A 16779-nucleotide genomic window follows, 5' to 3' on the forward strand; every position below is an offset into this window, starting at 1 on the left:
ATCGACTAATTACTGTAATTTGTGATGCAGAACAAATTCCAGCAATAAGCACAACATGACTTCATGCAGGCTAAAATTATATCCACTGGTGCAATGTGCATCGCTACTTCCGACACAAGGCAATGCAGTTCTAATCATATTTGAACACAATCGTTTAAACATTGAATTTCTTGATTATTATCTAAACAGGACTAAATGACACATGCTGTTTGTATCTTATTGTGTGCCCATTCAATGAACCAAATCACAAATATGTTATGGAAATATGGCTTGTTATTTGTACTATAATTGCATGAACTATTACACATGGGGATTTAGTGAATGTTTAGTGGAATGACTCAGTAGCTAATCAACATATCGGTAGAATCAAAAATTCCCTGTTTCAATTACAGATAACTCTCACTGAAAGTCTCAAAAACCTTTTAAGCTAATGCCTGTCTGTAAGGGAGCTCACGGCCTGTGGAGAGATGTTATTCTCAGGCTTACCGATGATGAAAAAGTTTTATTTTATTATTCAATGACATTCAGTTAATGCCTTATTTTATTATCATCATAGCTTTCATTTAGAAATCCATGACATACATCCAAACATAATTAATAGTTAAAAGCTGTTATTAAGATGTTTTAATGTGTATATTCTGAAGTTATAAGGAAAGAAAAAAAGATAAAATAACAAAAAATATATTGGCCAAACTGATTAATCTGGTGGTATCTTATATCTACTGAATCAATATAACCAACTTAATTTATACAAGACAATATAAAATTGCATAGAAGCATAATGCAATGTTACGTGAGAAAACAAAAAAAGTGATCTAGTGTTTTGAAGAACTACACTGCTACACAGTTGAACTACCATCATGCTATACTGAAAAATTTGGCAAAGTTAGAGTTTAGGTTGACAACCCAACACTACATAGCACAAAAGGTTTTATCCAGATCCAAGTAATCTCACCGGCAGCCTTGAGAGAGGTCCAGGATGCATGTTGGAGATGTCAAGGCTCCAATGGCACAAGGCTTAGGGCACATAAAATAAAAGCCCATGAATAAATATTGTTGCCTCTTGAAATGTTATAGTGGCTAAAGTGCTCTTTGCTTTAGAGGTAATGTCATCAGACTCTATATTTGTTGTATACCCACTGAGTTCATCTATTGAAGTAAGTTCATTAAATTGCTATCTAGGAACTGTTTAGAGATTTAAAAGTCCCATAACTGAATTCCAACTGGCCACGGCCACCATGCATTTCACAACATGAATGAGAGTTGTCAACAGAACTCAAAGAAGGAAGTTAGAGTTGCTTGTATTTTGTAAAATATTAAATATATTTTGCTGCTAAAGTTGCATCCATCTTGGCTGAGCATAGTAAAGGGCTTCTGATGAGAGGCACATATAGTTGACTTACAGGTTAAGGCAAAAGCTCTTTCAAGAATGTCTGTAAGAATAGCACAGACATATTGTTTGTGGATGCCTGCACTACAGTATATCAGGGACTTCCAAAGATGTCAAAGAAGAATGATCCAAACATTGTTAGAATGCAGGCATTTTGAGACAAAAGCTGAACTGTTTTTAACTTGGCATAATATTTTATAAATAGGACTCATGATGTGAGACACTGAAAAATGGTGAAATGTGAGATGTGACAACAACCAACATCTGAAATAGTTATATATATTACATTTGATAAATTAACATATCATGTAAGTATTTATTTATATTTATAATCAATTGACAGTCTGAACAGTGTCTACTTTTGCCTCACATCTCAATCTCTGAACTGAATATTTTAATATGTTTCAGTCCAATCACTGTTGTTCAAATTAAGATGACAGGAGAAAAGAAAAAAAAACTTCTGGGCTATGAATCATTTTTTTCAAACTCTCCAAAAGTGAACAAATATTTTTATTGCAATAATCTATATTAGTAAGTCGCATGCAAAGGGTGAAAGGGTATTGGAAATTATGAGAGTAGTAAAACATATATATCTTATGGAGGCTTTATTTATAAAAATAGTCAAGCCTCCTATGCAATAACCCTTGAAGTCAAACTTCACAGAAAAAAAATACACCTTAAAAAGATATATCTTACTCTGCTAAGATCACTATATGGTCACAGACTGTCATGCTTAGGCTACGTCCACACGAATCCAGGATGACAGGAGAAAAGAAAAAAAAAACTTCTGGGCTATGAATCATTTTTTTCAAACTCTCCAAAAGTGAACAAATATTTTTATTGCAATAATCTATATTAGTAAGTCGCATGCAAAGGGTGAAAGGGTATTGGAAATTATGAGAGTAGTAAAACATATATATCTTATGGAGGCTTTATTTATAAAAAATAGTCAAGCCTCCTATGCAATAACCCTTGAAGTCAAACTTCACAGAAAAAAAAATACACCTTAAAAAGATATATCTTACTCTGCTAAGATCACTATATGGTCACAGACTGTCATGCTTAGGCTACGTCCACACGAATCCAGAGCTTTCCCTATCCAATCTTTTTTTCCCCTCATCTCAAGAAATATCTGCGTCCACATGAAACCACAAAACCGATACAAAACTATGTAGTATACATGCCAGACCAGTATGTGGCGCTGTAATTCTGCCACAGAGATACACTAAAAACAGAGAAGAAGACTTGGACTATGTGCATAAACTTTGCGCGAGGTATACAAACGAACATGGAACAATACATTTATTAATCTGTGTTAATGTTAGTTAATAAAAAGACAAGCATTCAGTGTTTGTTCATGTTTTTGTTGTTATGTGAAGTAGCTGTGTCTGACTAGGGGCGAGATGTGGGCTGATGACGTCATTGTTTCAGAAAACGGATTTGCTGTCCACACGAAAACGCAAGGGCAGCGTTTTCAGATTTATCCACTCTGGGACCCGGTTTCAAAATATATCGGTTTCACTCTGCCAAAACGCCGGATCCGTGTGGACGAAACGCCTATACGATACAAAATGTATGCGTATACAGCTAATACAGTCTCCGTGTGGACGGGGCCTTAGACACTTTTAAGTTGAACAATGATACACATTAATATGAGTGATCTGAGGTGTTTTAAATATTTTTTGAGCGCTTCGAATTTGATTCAGTCATAATTCAGAGACATAACCATCCATAAATTACAAGATAAAAGTTGTTTGGGCTATCATGTAACAAACTAAGAGAAGTTCTAAGGCAGCCTTGAATCTTTTATAGAAGGTAATCTGAGAATGCACTGTAGCAAGCTCAGTGCAAAAAGGTTTTTAAAAATAATCCATCTAGGATTGCAAAAGAGTTTACTTATAATTTATTCAATGCCAAGAAATATTGATAGTTGAATTTAAAAAAAAAAAAGTTATTTTACGTGTTTTATATCCTGTGTGATATATTTTTTATGCTTATTACAGTATTGTGATGTTAGCTTAGCAACATACTGTGGGTCAGTGTTTCCCAACCACTGTGCTGCGCGCAGCACACTAGTGTGAGCTGTGGAAAATTATCAAAACTTTCTCTCTCTTTATTATTTTTATTTTAAATCAATGGTATTGGTCATATTTATGTCTGTTTGTAGGTTTTTCAAATATTTAGTCAATGAAAAGCATTCAAATAGCTTGTGACTAAATCTCATAACTCCATTGGATCCTCAAACTGTCAGTGAAACCTAATCACTCCAACTCCCCCTCCATTCAGAATGAAGTGCCGTGCACAGTCTGGAGAAAGATCTCTGCTTGTTCGCAATGCAAGGATAAATTAAAAAACTGATGTTTGAATGAGTACAGTGTTTTGTCAACAAACACCACGTCTACAAAGGCTAATGTTCTTGTGTTTAAAGAGTGGAGAAGAGTCGTATTTGCCATCTAGGTGTAGCTAATATGCTGTTTTATATATCCTGTGCATAGTGCTTCATCTTTGATATCATGAATTTTTGGCCAAAAAAAAAACAAAACATTTATATATATATAAACTGTATATACAGGTGCATCTCAATAAATTAGAATATCGTGGAAAAGGTCATTTATTTCAGTAATTCAACTCAAATTGTGAAACTCATGTATTAAATAAATTCAATGCACACAGACTGAAGTAGTTTAAGTCTTTGGTTCTTTTAATTGTGATGATTTTGGCTCACATTTAACAAAAACCCACCAATTCACAATCTCAACAAATTAGAATATGGTGACATGCCAATCAGCTAATCAACTCAAAACACCTGCAAAGGTTTCCTGAGCCTTCAAAATGGTCTCTCAGTTTGGTTCACTAGGCTACACAATCATGGGGAAGACTGCTGATCTGACAATTGTCCAGAAGACAATCATTGACACCCTTCACAAGGAGGGTAAGCCACAAACATTCATTGCCAAAGAAGCTGGCTGTTCACAGAGTGCTGTATCCAAGCATGTTAACAGAAAGTTGAGTGGAAGGAAAAAGTGCAAGAGGTCCTCGCTGCAGCCTGTAGTACGATGACATAGCTGGATCAGATCCAATACATATTGGATGTTTGACGAGTATGCGCAGATATTGGATTTTAATGCGCATGCACAAAGTGGGGCTGTCATTGAAGCTAGTATTTAATGTAAATTAAACTGTAATTACGAGATATAGGTGTGTTTCATAGGCTTACACAAATTATATAATACTGTGATTTTAAACTAGTAGTGTATTCCAACTTTATTTAAGCAACGATGGCGTAGTTTTGAATGAAAGGGTACGTAAGCTATGTTTATTTTTTATTAGTTTGATTCGTTTTAGAAATAAAACTCTACTAATTACAATTTTGTTTGTTCTTTATGAAAAAAATGGGGTGTAACTATTGTCTTTATTTTTTCCTCTGATAGTCAAGAGAGTTAGATAGTTCTGTCAAAAATTCGTTCATGAATCAAATATTATTTTTCGTTCTCACTCTCTGTGCTCTACGTGACAGAGTATAAAAAAAGTTATAGGCCTACTAAAATATGCGGACATAATTTTTATACCATATAAAAATAAAAAGAAGAAAAACAATCCTGTCAGTCGGGGTTCCGTAAAGCCGATAGATCTGTTATCCCGGGTTATACCGGGTTTTTACAGTTAATCCCATTTTCCAGCAAATAAATACACACACGGTCGGGGACAAGGCATATTAACACAAAGATGACCATTTCTTTTTTTGTGTGTTAGGCCTATATGCAAGTAAAATCCCTGGAGGGGGATTATAAATGGCTAAAGACATAAACCATCCATTCCATTCTCTCTCTAGCTATATTAGAATAATATAAAATCTAAATAAACAAAATGGATCGGATTAATCTAATACCCCCAATTAAATTTAAATAAACATGACGGATAGAATCAAAAAGACATTTAGGCTAACTCTGATAGAGTGATGTATCAGAATCAGAATGAGCTTTATTGCCAGGTATGTTTTCACATACGAGGAATTTGTTTTCATGACAGAAGTATATCTTAATAATTAGCTATTTACAGTGCAACGTCTGCATATCAGTCATGTTACAGTGCTTGTTGTATCCTTATAATAATGGATACAGCATTGATGTGCATCCTGGCGATAACATATGAATTGCAGGCTATTCAAAAAACAAATAATTAAATAAATAAACCTTTGAAGTTGCCGGTATAGACGAAAACATCGCAGATGAATTTAGACATTAAAGTTTTTACATTGTAATGTAATGTAGGTCATCGTGTAGATATGTAATGTAGGTCAAAAACCCTTGCTACATGTACTGCGTTAGACTTAACTTAGACCAAGTCGTTAGACTAAGTCGCTGTGGATAAAAGCATCTGCAAAATGATAAAATGTAAATAAAAATATAAATTTATTCGAGACCTACTACAGCGCACGCGCGTAAAATATCCACTACGTAGTGGATATAGTCCAGCCACGTCATCGTGCTGCAGGCTGCAGCGAGGACACACTCAAAAAGTGTGGAAGAAAAAGATGCACAACCAACCGAGAGAACCGCAGCCTTATGAGATGGAGTCTTTAAATGTAATTTAATTTTTACATTAAAATTAAGATTTTAGATATTTCAGTGAGGCATTTATGTTGTTGGGACAGGACAGAACAATACCATGAAGTGAAATAAACAACAAATGAGAAAGAAAGATAAACTATAAGATAAACTCCAACTTATTTCAATTAGCCTGAGAAATGTAACAAGTCATCTACGCCTCCTGATTCAATTATTTATATTTATTATTTTTAAAGATTTATTTACTTTTTCGTTTGTTTGTTTAGGCTAGTTATTTATTCATTTAAGCATTAAATGATTCACCACATTTTAAGCACTGAACCCTAATATTTTCACTTAAAAGAAAATTCACTTTTTCACAGGCCACTGTCAAAGAAACCTGGGCTTCCATACCACCTCAGCAGTGCCACAAACTGATCACCTCCATGCCACGCCAAATTGAGGCAGTAATTAAAGCAAAAGGAGCCCCTACCAAGTATTGAGTACATGTACAGTAAATGAACATACTTTCCAGAAGGCTTTCACTTTTACTTTCAATTCACTAAAAAAAAAATTTTATTGGTCTTATGGAGTATTCTAATTTGTTGAGATGGTGAATTGGTGGGTTTTTGTTAAATGTGAGCCAAAATCATCACAATTAAAAGAACCAAAGACTTAAACTACTTCAGTCTGTGTGCATTGAATTTATTTAATACACGAGTTTCACAATTTGAGTTGAATTACTGAAATTAACTTTTCCATGACATTCTAATTTATTGAGATGCACCTGTATATATAGCTACAATAAACTACAATAACTATGCCCATATAGCTACAATAAACGTTATAACCTATAAGTTGTTTAAAATGTAATGCGACACACTCACTGCCTCAGATGGGGCCAAAATACATATTGCCGTCATTCGCAATTTTTTTTACATTTCCTGAAAGTAGTTGTTTTGGACATACAAGGTTTCCGCCCGACAGCAACAATATGTAAATTTGTTGTTTTATCATCACCATAAACAACAATGTTCAACATAAAGCAACCTATGACCTTGTGTTCTACCTGACTTAAGCCTAAGTTTCACATTAAATGTGAGTACTACTTGCCATTTTTTAGCAATGCATGTTTGTGCAACTTTGCTATATTTCAGTGCTTAGTGGTGTGCCGTTGGATTTTTTACTGATCAAAACTGTGCCGTGGCTAAAACAAAAAACACTGATCTAGAGTATCAAAATCAACTGTGGGCGGTAGATCCTTTTTCTATTTAATGCCCAAACTCTGGAACAATCTACCTAGCATGTTTTAATCTAGCTTATAGACTATAGATAATTGAATCTAGATTCAATTATATTGAATCTAGAATCTAGATTATACACTATGCCAGGTTAATCTCTTTAACCTGGCAAAAACATAACACACTATCACTTTTCTATAATTCAAACACTTCCCATAACACCTGATGTACTTGTTACATTGTAAGAAGAATGGCATCTATGCTAATATTAGTATTTTTCATTCTTATTCCAAGGTCATTGTAGCCACCCGGATCCAGTCCGTATCCAGATCAGATGGTGGATCAATACCTAGAGACTACCTCTATAGCCTTGAATGTCAGCGGAGACCATGTCAATTAGATGAGCCCTAGAGACAGATCAGTAACACTTTATTTTGGCAGTCCACTTTAAACATTCTACTACCTATAAACAACTTCGCAACTACATATAAACTAGCAATCATTAGAGTATTATTAAACTGTCTGCTTAATATCTGCAAACACTTTATTTTGATGGTCGCTCAACAGACGTTCTACTGACTATAAGTAACTTTGCAAGTATGGCAACTTATTCTACTAACCCTAATCTAACAGTCTATAAATGCACTAATGAGAGTTAGTTGACATGTAGTTGCAAAGTTACTTACAGTCTAAAGTGAACTATCGAAATAAAGTGTAACCGACAGATCCCCTACGAAGACCTTGTCAGCCATCGGCACAAATCCTCAGCAAAGACTACGAGAACCAGATGAGTCTTTTGTTCAATATGACTTGTGTTGCAGCCTGGAATTAAACCACACCATGCTGGTTTTGTCTGGCCAGAGGAGAACTGCCCCCCCCACCCCCACCGAGCCTGGTTTCTTCCAAGGTTTTTTCCTCCATTTCTGTCAACAATGGAGTTTTGGTTCCTTGCCACTGTCACCTTTGGCTTGCTTTGTTTCGGACACTTCATTTCTGGCAATATTGTCAATATGACTGCACAGACACTATTTGAAGAGAACTGAACTGAGCTGGACAATGACATCACTGAATCAACGATGACCTGACTTTAACTGAAAAATGTACTGTTTACTATTGTCCTCTTGCATTATCGACAAACAATTTTCCTGTTTAACAATTTAAAACAAAAAATTGTTGTATAAAGCATTATATAAATAAAGGTGACTTGAGTTGACTTGACTATGGACCCTAAGGCTGCGCACTCGTCCATCATGCACCCCAAGCCTGTGCACATGCCTGACACAGACCCCCAACCAAAGAATTTGTCCATCCCAGAACCAACTTCAGTTGTGCTGTCCATCCCAGAGCCAGCGTCCACAACCCTATCAGTCCTGGAGCTAGCCTTTCCACAGTCTCCTAGCCCTTCATATCCACCATGGTCTTCTGAGTCATGGCCCAAGCCTAGAACTTTCGACTCTCCGCCTCCACCTCGGCCCTCCGAGCACTTGACTCCATATTGGCCCTACAATCCCTCAGCTCCACCACGGCTCTCCAATTCCTTGGCTCCACCAGGGTCCCTCTAGCCTTGGCATTGTCAGTCGTTACCCTGGCTCCACCATGGATTTCCAAACCTTTCACTGCGCCTTAACCCTTAAACTCTTTGGCTCTGCCAGGGTACCCCATCCCTTTAGCTCAGGGGTGTCAACCTCAATTCCTGGAGGGCCGGAGCCCTGCAGAGTTTAGATTCAACCCTAATTAAACACACCTAATCCAACTAATCAAGTCCTTCAGGGTTATTTGAAAACTATATGGTATGTGTGTTGGGACAAATCTCTGCAAGGCTCCACCCCTCCAGGAACTGAGTTTTGCTTTAGCATTTTGGTATGCTCTTGTATGATATTCAAACATTGTAATTACAAGTTTTAAATCCATGCTTCCACTTCCTAGAACACTAACATTCATTTATAGGGCATTGTTTACATCCCTATAGTGTTTTATTATTCGAACTGTTTTTAATGATGAAAAGTAAGAATTTAACAAAAGATGATGCATCTATGATAGAAAATGATAGAAAAATCCTTTTTAAACTAAAAATGCCACTTCAATTCAATTTAAGGGAGCAAATATAGTTCACATCTTACCCCTAATATCTTACTCCTACAGTCATGCTCTATAAAGATTTTTATACTTTTGTATTTCCTGAATTATTACTGATTATTTTCTCATCCAAATCGACCTCCTCTGAGAAACTCCCCTGCTATATAAATACATCCGAATGCTGCCCACTCACATCATCGTGTGTTTCCAAGAATTTATGATAATTAATAAATAATAATGATTCACCTTTACACTCACATTTACCCTGCAAATACAGACTCCAAATCCAGATACTGAAATAGCTGCTGAACAAATAAATATGCTAACTAAATCTTACTTTGTACAATGCTATATGGTAATCTGTTATTGTGTTAGGGAAGCTATTTTGAAACTGTGTTTTTTTTCTACTCTTGATTTAAGTTCACCCCCCAAAAATATAATTATAATAGAGCATGTTGAAATTATTAAGACTATGTGGACAATATAATGAGACATAAAAACAGCGACGTGCCATACTTGTTGGTAAAAAAAAAAGGTAGTAGTTCTGCTGCTTTCAGTTTTTGTAGATTCTGTAGATATCCTCCCCCCCGAAGATGTGGATTTACTTTTAAATTTTAATATATTTAGAAATAAGTTTAACATGCACAATGATGATGCATCAGCCAATGTGTTATTACAGTAAATAAATAAAAAAAAAATTCAAAGAAAGGTTTTCCTATTAATTAATTAGTAGAAAAGTCCATTTCTACTGTGCATTTGTGCCTCTTGCTTCTGGAAAATGCAGTGAGAGTTTCTGCTCACATTCCACAAGGTCGTAAAAGTATCTGATGTCAGGGTTGTTATGGAACCAGGGGCCTGTTCGGCTTCCTGGGGTGTTACAGAGTATTTGTTAAATCTAGCTAACAATATATATTGTGTGTTTGAGTGGTCCAGACGCTACATCTAATACAGAGAAATATTAAACAATAACCCCATTAATTACAATAAGTAACAATAAGCACAAGTAACAACATAACTGACACAAAATTACATCGGTTAACCTCAAAGCTGTTTTGAAATCTCACAAATGCCAAGTTCTGTCATGAAACTCTAGATGGTGCAGGCTGATGGGTTGTTAATGCATCTGATGATATTCACAGCATTAAACTACTTTGCACAAGCTGATTGTTTCATGTTGCATATGCAGTTAATGAGCTTTACTGCTTTAGATTTAAATGGCTGGTTAGCATTCACTAGAGAATTTCGCAGTGCACTTTCAGAGTTCCTCTGAAAACCTCCATCTTTCCCAGCTCCACCTGTATAGATCTGCTATTATTATATTATATTATGTATTATTATATTATATTATATATATTATATTATGTTAATATGCTACTTGTGCAGCAGCTGTACAGTGAATACTCACAGCATCGTATCGGCATATGTATTGGCAGTAGCAAGTTCCTGTACTTGCTTTGATTTAGCAGCAGGAATAATCTACAAGGCAGGCAATAACCAACAGCAACAGCAATTCAGCAGTAGCAGCGTAGCAGATGTATTCCGCCAAGACCAAATACATTATCATTGTCATATCCATTACCATGCTAAAATCTTCCAAGAGTTGTCACGATAGAAATGTTGATATTCAGAAGAAATGACACAAATAAAAAAACTTAAAGTGCTGATATAATATTTTTTGCTTTCTATAGTCAAGAAAAAAATAATAATAATTAAGGTGGGGGTGTCATCTTGCCCCGGGGGCATCTTACCCCATCTTACTCCTATAGCACATGCAAAAATGTGCGGTTCTCTAACAGATGTCCTCCATCAACATGCAAAATACTTTGGTCATATTCTTGCTACAGACATCCTTGTTCCTTGCGAGACTTTCTAGCATTGATCTAGCTCTCCAGAGAGTACAGAAAAACTCTTTAAATATACTAATAACTGTCAAAATCTATGTTCTTAATTCACACATATGTAGCAGATTACAGTTGTTCTCAGTGGTCACCATGAGTCAGCACTGTTGCTTTTTCACATACTGCAAAATATATTTTCAAGTCTAATCGAAGATCTTTAGATTAATGAACAAGAGCATCGACCTCTGAGTCTATACATAAACCCAGATACTATTGGGTGCACCAGCTATCAGTTTTAAAATCCCTATGCTAAATGAGTTAAACTACTGAAATATTTTAGCAGTGCTGAATGACAGAGGAGTTTTAAGAGAGGATTTGACAGTGACAGATTGGGGAGCTGCATTAAAACTTAGCTACAGCCACACATGAAGAAAGTTGCGGTGCAAGCTGCTTTAATCCTCCGTTACCATGGTTACATCAGCCAAAGCAGTTCGGTATAATTCTGCCCTAAAATTATGCAGTGCTTGATGTTTCTGGCCAAAATACCAGGAACACTAACGTCACTCTACACAAATCTAAAATTACAGATGCCACGTCAACGATCACGCTCTTTTTCACTGTGTATCACATTTTGTCACAAAGCTGCTGCTACAACAGTGTATTGATCCAGCTCAGTATTGTGTACACAACACTGTAACCCAGTTCAAATCGAAACAGAGGACTGAGTCATTGCTCATGAACAGCACCCTAATGCACGGCAGATTATTTAAAGATCAAATCTGCAGTAAAGGTGTGTGTGTGTCGGCTCGCCATGTTTTTAAGAAGCAGGCACATTTCTCTCTCTGTGGAATGAGGCAGCTCTAGTTCTCATGACAGCACACTGCTTGCTTATGTTTAAGGCATTGCTAAATAATGCATGACTGACGTAAACAAAAGAGCTGAGAGCTCCTACAGCCAAGAGAAAGATGGATGGCATTATTTCTCCATAATTTCCTCTCACAACTCCTAATCCCATCTCAGAGAAAATGACAATATGCCTTTGTGTTTTTAGGATTTATGGATGACAGCCAGTAATACAGATGTAGCGATGGCGAATTTGAGTGAACTAGAATAATTCACTCTTCCCACCTGCTGTTAGCATGTAAACACCAGCTTTGTGGCATCAAAACAAGAAACGTAACTGAGTCTACTGTCTAAGAAGGACTAAGACTAAGAAGGCTTTAAAATGGGAATATCATTCTACCTTAGAGTAATTGTGAGATAAAGTTTAAAATAACAAATAGTTACATTATGAGATATAAAGTCACACTTACAAGAAATAAAATTGCAGTTGTGAGATATAAGTCACATTGTGAGATATAAAATTACAATCTGGAGATATAAAATCACATTTAACGGAAGGCAGAAAGAATTGGACCAAAAGACAGTACACAGAATCTCGTGGATTACAATTTGCAACAAGACGGATGCACGGTTACTTCCTCTACAGTCAAAAATCTGGTTGTTATATTAGATAGCAACTTGTCTTTTGAAAATCATATTTCCCATGTTACAAAAACAGCATTCCACCCAGGAATCCCTACTTCATAATGTCTATTCAATGTTTTCTGTTTTTTTATTTATTTATGTTTTTTTTTTTTTTTTATCATTTAACACTATAATGACTTTAAACTGTCTTTTGGGGGGGGGGGGGGGGGGGGTGTTAACAAAAAGAATTAGACAAATTTTACTCCATACAAGCAATATCTAGCCAATAAAATACTTCAGAGCATAACTTCAAAAATGTATGTTCATAAAAGAAACTTCCATAACCTTTTTATGACAAGCAAATGATTGTCTGCCCGATAGTGTTTTTGATTCTTTAAGTACCATGATATTTCCAGGCTGTTGTTGTTGTTGTTTTAAATTCCCTGATATTTCCAGTCTTTCCATGACCATGAACCTGGAGAGAGGACAAATCAAGAAACAAAATTCCTGACAGCAATTCCTAACAGCAGGAAACTATTTGTTACTTTCAGTCAAATTGAAAAAGGAATTTATGCCATGTTTGTCCCAGGTCACAATCCAGCCATGTAAAGAGGATGACTGGCAGGCTGTGTATTGATCAATAAAGGGAACAACAGCAGCAGGTGTACTGAAGTCCGTTACTTGTGCAATGACAGGTGTTATGAGCCAAACACGTGGCAAGATAAGAGAGAACTGTAGTTTTGGTCAGAACCACAGCCAGGACACAAGGCCAAAGGGACCTGATTGGATTTTGTGTCTGAAATGTATGCTAAACGAAAGAGAAGAGAGATATGAAACTAGCTCATAGGGGCTGGATGGAATAAGACAGTAGGGGGTTGGGGTTGTGGGTGGGGGCAGAAGCAGACAACGATACCCAGTGGTGTAATGTAATAAAGTAATAATACTTTGTTACAGTACTTAAGTATATTTTGGGAGTATCTGTACTTTACTTGAGTTTTTATATTTCAGCAAACTTTTACTTTTACTCCACTACATTTCCTAATTAAAATGTATACTTTTACTCCAATACATTTCCCTGAAGCATATTTGTTACTTACTACAAAATAGTCAGAAGTACACGGACTGCAGGAAAGCAGGTTTGACGAATCAGTGGTCTGGCGTTTGCAAGTTAGACTCATGCTCATAAACAAGTGCGTGCACAACCGCCGGATGATACATTTTCCACTAAAGTCGAGTCTGGGATGTGCGATACAGCATCATCTGCGATGTCCAAACAAAGATCACAGCACTGTTTTGCGTCTCTGAGCAATGGACGGTGTTTACTTATTGAATGAAATAGCTTTTTGAACGAATCGTTTGAATAAATGATTCAGTGATTCATTCATTAACACAGTCAAATGCTTTGTTTCTGAATGAATCAGTCATTTGAATGAATCGGTTGAATCTCAATGACTCACTCATTAACAGTCACTTGCTGTCACCTACTGGCGGATTTCCTCATGTTTTAAATAATTTCAAATATCAGAAATATTTTCTGATGTTGGAATGAAAAACACTAAATACCAGATGAAGTGCTTTTTATTCTTACCCCAAAATACAAAATGGAACATCCATTTTGCATTTACTTGTACTTTTAATACTTAAGTACGTTTAAGATTTAAAAAATAATTTTCGTACCTAAGTACAATAAATATCACATACTTTAAGACTTTTACTCGAGTAATATTCTAAACGGTTACTTCAACTTCTACCAAAGTTATTTTCTGGTAGGATATCTGTACTTTTACTTGAGTATGGCTTTCAGGTACTTTATAAACCATTACACTTTAAAACAAATCTTTTTCAAATGTTTTTTTTTATTTTTTATCATATTTTATTCACGTTATGCATTAAAAATAGAATATCCACTTTGCATGATCAACCAGATTTGCATTTCCTAAAGGAAAGAGCAGTGTTTGGCAGAAGGAGAATAGCAATGAAGTTTTAGGTAAGATTGCTTCTGTTTAAATAAAATGTTGCATCAGAGAATCTTTGCCATTATAATGAAACATTGTTTTCTGTCGGCTGGTTAAAAGTGCATCTAAAATACATTTGCATCCGAACACAAATCAGTATGCAAATATTTTGATGATGTCACTGCTATAAATTGCTTTTTTCATATACTGAATATTAGCCACTGACTGATATGCATTTTTCAGTCGCGCACTACTGACCACAGAGAACGAAAGTGTGGGGTGGTCTATTCGAGATAAGGTAGTACAATTTATTTATAGCTGCTATACAGTGCTAACTAGAACCAAGAAGTTTGATCACGGAACACAAAATGATCACTGACAAATGTATCCAGTTTTAATCGGTTTGACTACCCAACATTGGGTTACACTGACCCAGCACTGGATAGGTATATGACGGGTTTCATCATTTGTATTGACAGTAAAAATGACTCAGCAGCTGAGTGACAGGATCCTTTGAGCTTGGTCCTGTCAACACTGCATTGGTATCCTATTAATTCTTGCATACATTTAAAAAAATTAGCTGATTACTTAAAAATTCCTGAATAGTTTAGCTTAATTTGGTCAACCAGAAATGAGAACACTTTCCATAACACCCGATGTATACATCGAAAGAGGAATGGCATCTATACTTACATCAGTCTCTGTCTGCACCCTAAAAAATTGTGGGTTCTTTTTTTAACCCAAATGCTGGGTTCAGCTTGTTGGGTGATTTTTTGGGTGATTTTTAATATTTTTTTACACAGGTACTAGGTAGTTTTTCTGTAACTGAGCTGCTGAGTCATTTTTACTGTCAATACAAATGATGAATCCTGTCACATACCTACCCAGTGCTGGGTCAGTGTAACCCAATGTTGGGTAGTCAAACCGGTTAAAACTGGATACATTTGTCAGTGGTCATTTTGTGTTCTGTCCTGACAAAAAACTTGACCGATGGGGAAACTTCCTGAATTAAATTAAGGTATGTATTATATTGTATTCCTATGAAATAATTACTGTATAAATAGGAAAACGTCTGTAGTTTATTGTTTAAATGTTTGTTTAAATATACGTCCCAGCTAACGTCTGCTAGCCCAGCTAGCCTTCTACAAATGCAGCATTCACCGGATTAAGCGAGCAATGCGCCGGTGCCACCACAGAAGTTTCACCTCCCGTCAAATGAATGCGCGACCAGGGCTGAAACACGACACGACTTCGCTGTTGTATGTAACAAAAGTTTCCATGCACTCCACAGATTACAACAGGAGCGCTATAGATCTAGTGCGCCATTGTTGCAGCTGTGGTCGCGCTATGAAACAAATGACTGACTGACAAGATGGCACGAGGTAAAGCTGTTTTTGTTATAACTTTTCAAATATGAATATAAGATAAGTCATGAATATAAGTCATTTAATGAACTGGAACAACCTACTGATAGCAGTTTTCTTCCCACAGATTACCATTGGCTGCTCTTGCAGCTCCTGTCACATCCTAAAACATTTACAGAATGTTTTTGAGTATGTTATGACTGTAAAAGACTGACTTGCCATTGAATACAAATATTGTAGATGAACTGTTCTTGTCCTATACATATAAAACAGGTTTTAGAGTGCATTTTTATTATATAAAATGAAAAACCTTCAATAGATTCTCTGACCCAGCACTATATAAAAAAACAACCCAGCAAACCTAAAAAACTGGGTCAAAATAACCCAGCATGTGTTCTGTCCAATATTTACCCAGTGCCAAATAACCCGGAAATGGTTGTTTTTAACCCAGTATTTTTTAGAGCAGGGCTATCCAAACTCGGTCCTGGAGGGCTGGTGTCCTGCAGAGTTTAGCTCCAACTTGCCTCAACACACCTGACTGGAAGTTTATATGCCTAGTAAGAGCCTGATTAGCTGGTTCAGGTGTGTTTAATTAACTTGGAGCTAAACTCTGCAGGACATTGGCCCTCCAGGACCGAGTTTGGACAGCCCTGTTTTAGAGTGTTTGTCGCTCTTATCCCAAGTTTACCATAGTCAGCCAGATCCAGCCTGTATCCAGACCGCATGGTGGAATTGCACCTAGAAAATATCACAACACAGCCCCTTGATGACTAGACAAGCTCTCAGCAAAGATCCTCAGTAAAGACCCTGATGACTAGACAAGCCCTCTGCAAAGATCCCTATGGCCAGCTATGGTGACAACACAGCAGGACCAGCTAGGACCACAACATAGACTGGCAAG

At 36.3% G+C, this 16779-nt stretch overlaps 1 long non-coding RNA gene across 1 annotated transcript; it reads right to left on the reverse strand.

Annotated features, from left to right (window-relative positions):
* Positions 1-365: 365 nt before the first annotated feature.
* Positions 366-15864, reverse strand: LOC107564893 (uncharacterized). Its single transcript, XR_001606302.1, has 3 exons — positions 15799-15864; positions 8985-8990; positions 366-377 (listed from the first exon to the last, which is right to left on the reverse strand). It is a non-coding gene; the product is annotated as an uncharacterized lncRNA (long non-coding RNA).
* Positions 15865-16779: the final 915 nt, after the last annotated feature.

Source organism: Sinocyclocheilus grahami, unplaced genomic scaffold (genome assembly GCF_001515645.1).
Source record: "Sinocyclocheilus grahami isolate Dianchi unplaced genomic scaffold, SAMN03320097.WGS_v1.1 scaffold969.1, whole genome shotgun sequence".
Lineage (NCBI taxonomy): Eukaryota > Metazoa > Chordata > Actinopteri > Cypriniformes > Cyprinidae > Sinocyclocheilus > Sinocyclocheilus grahami.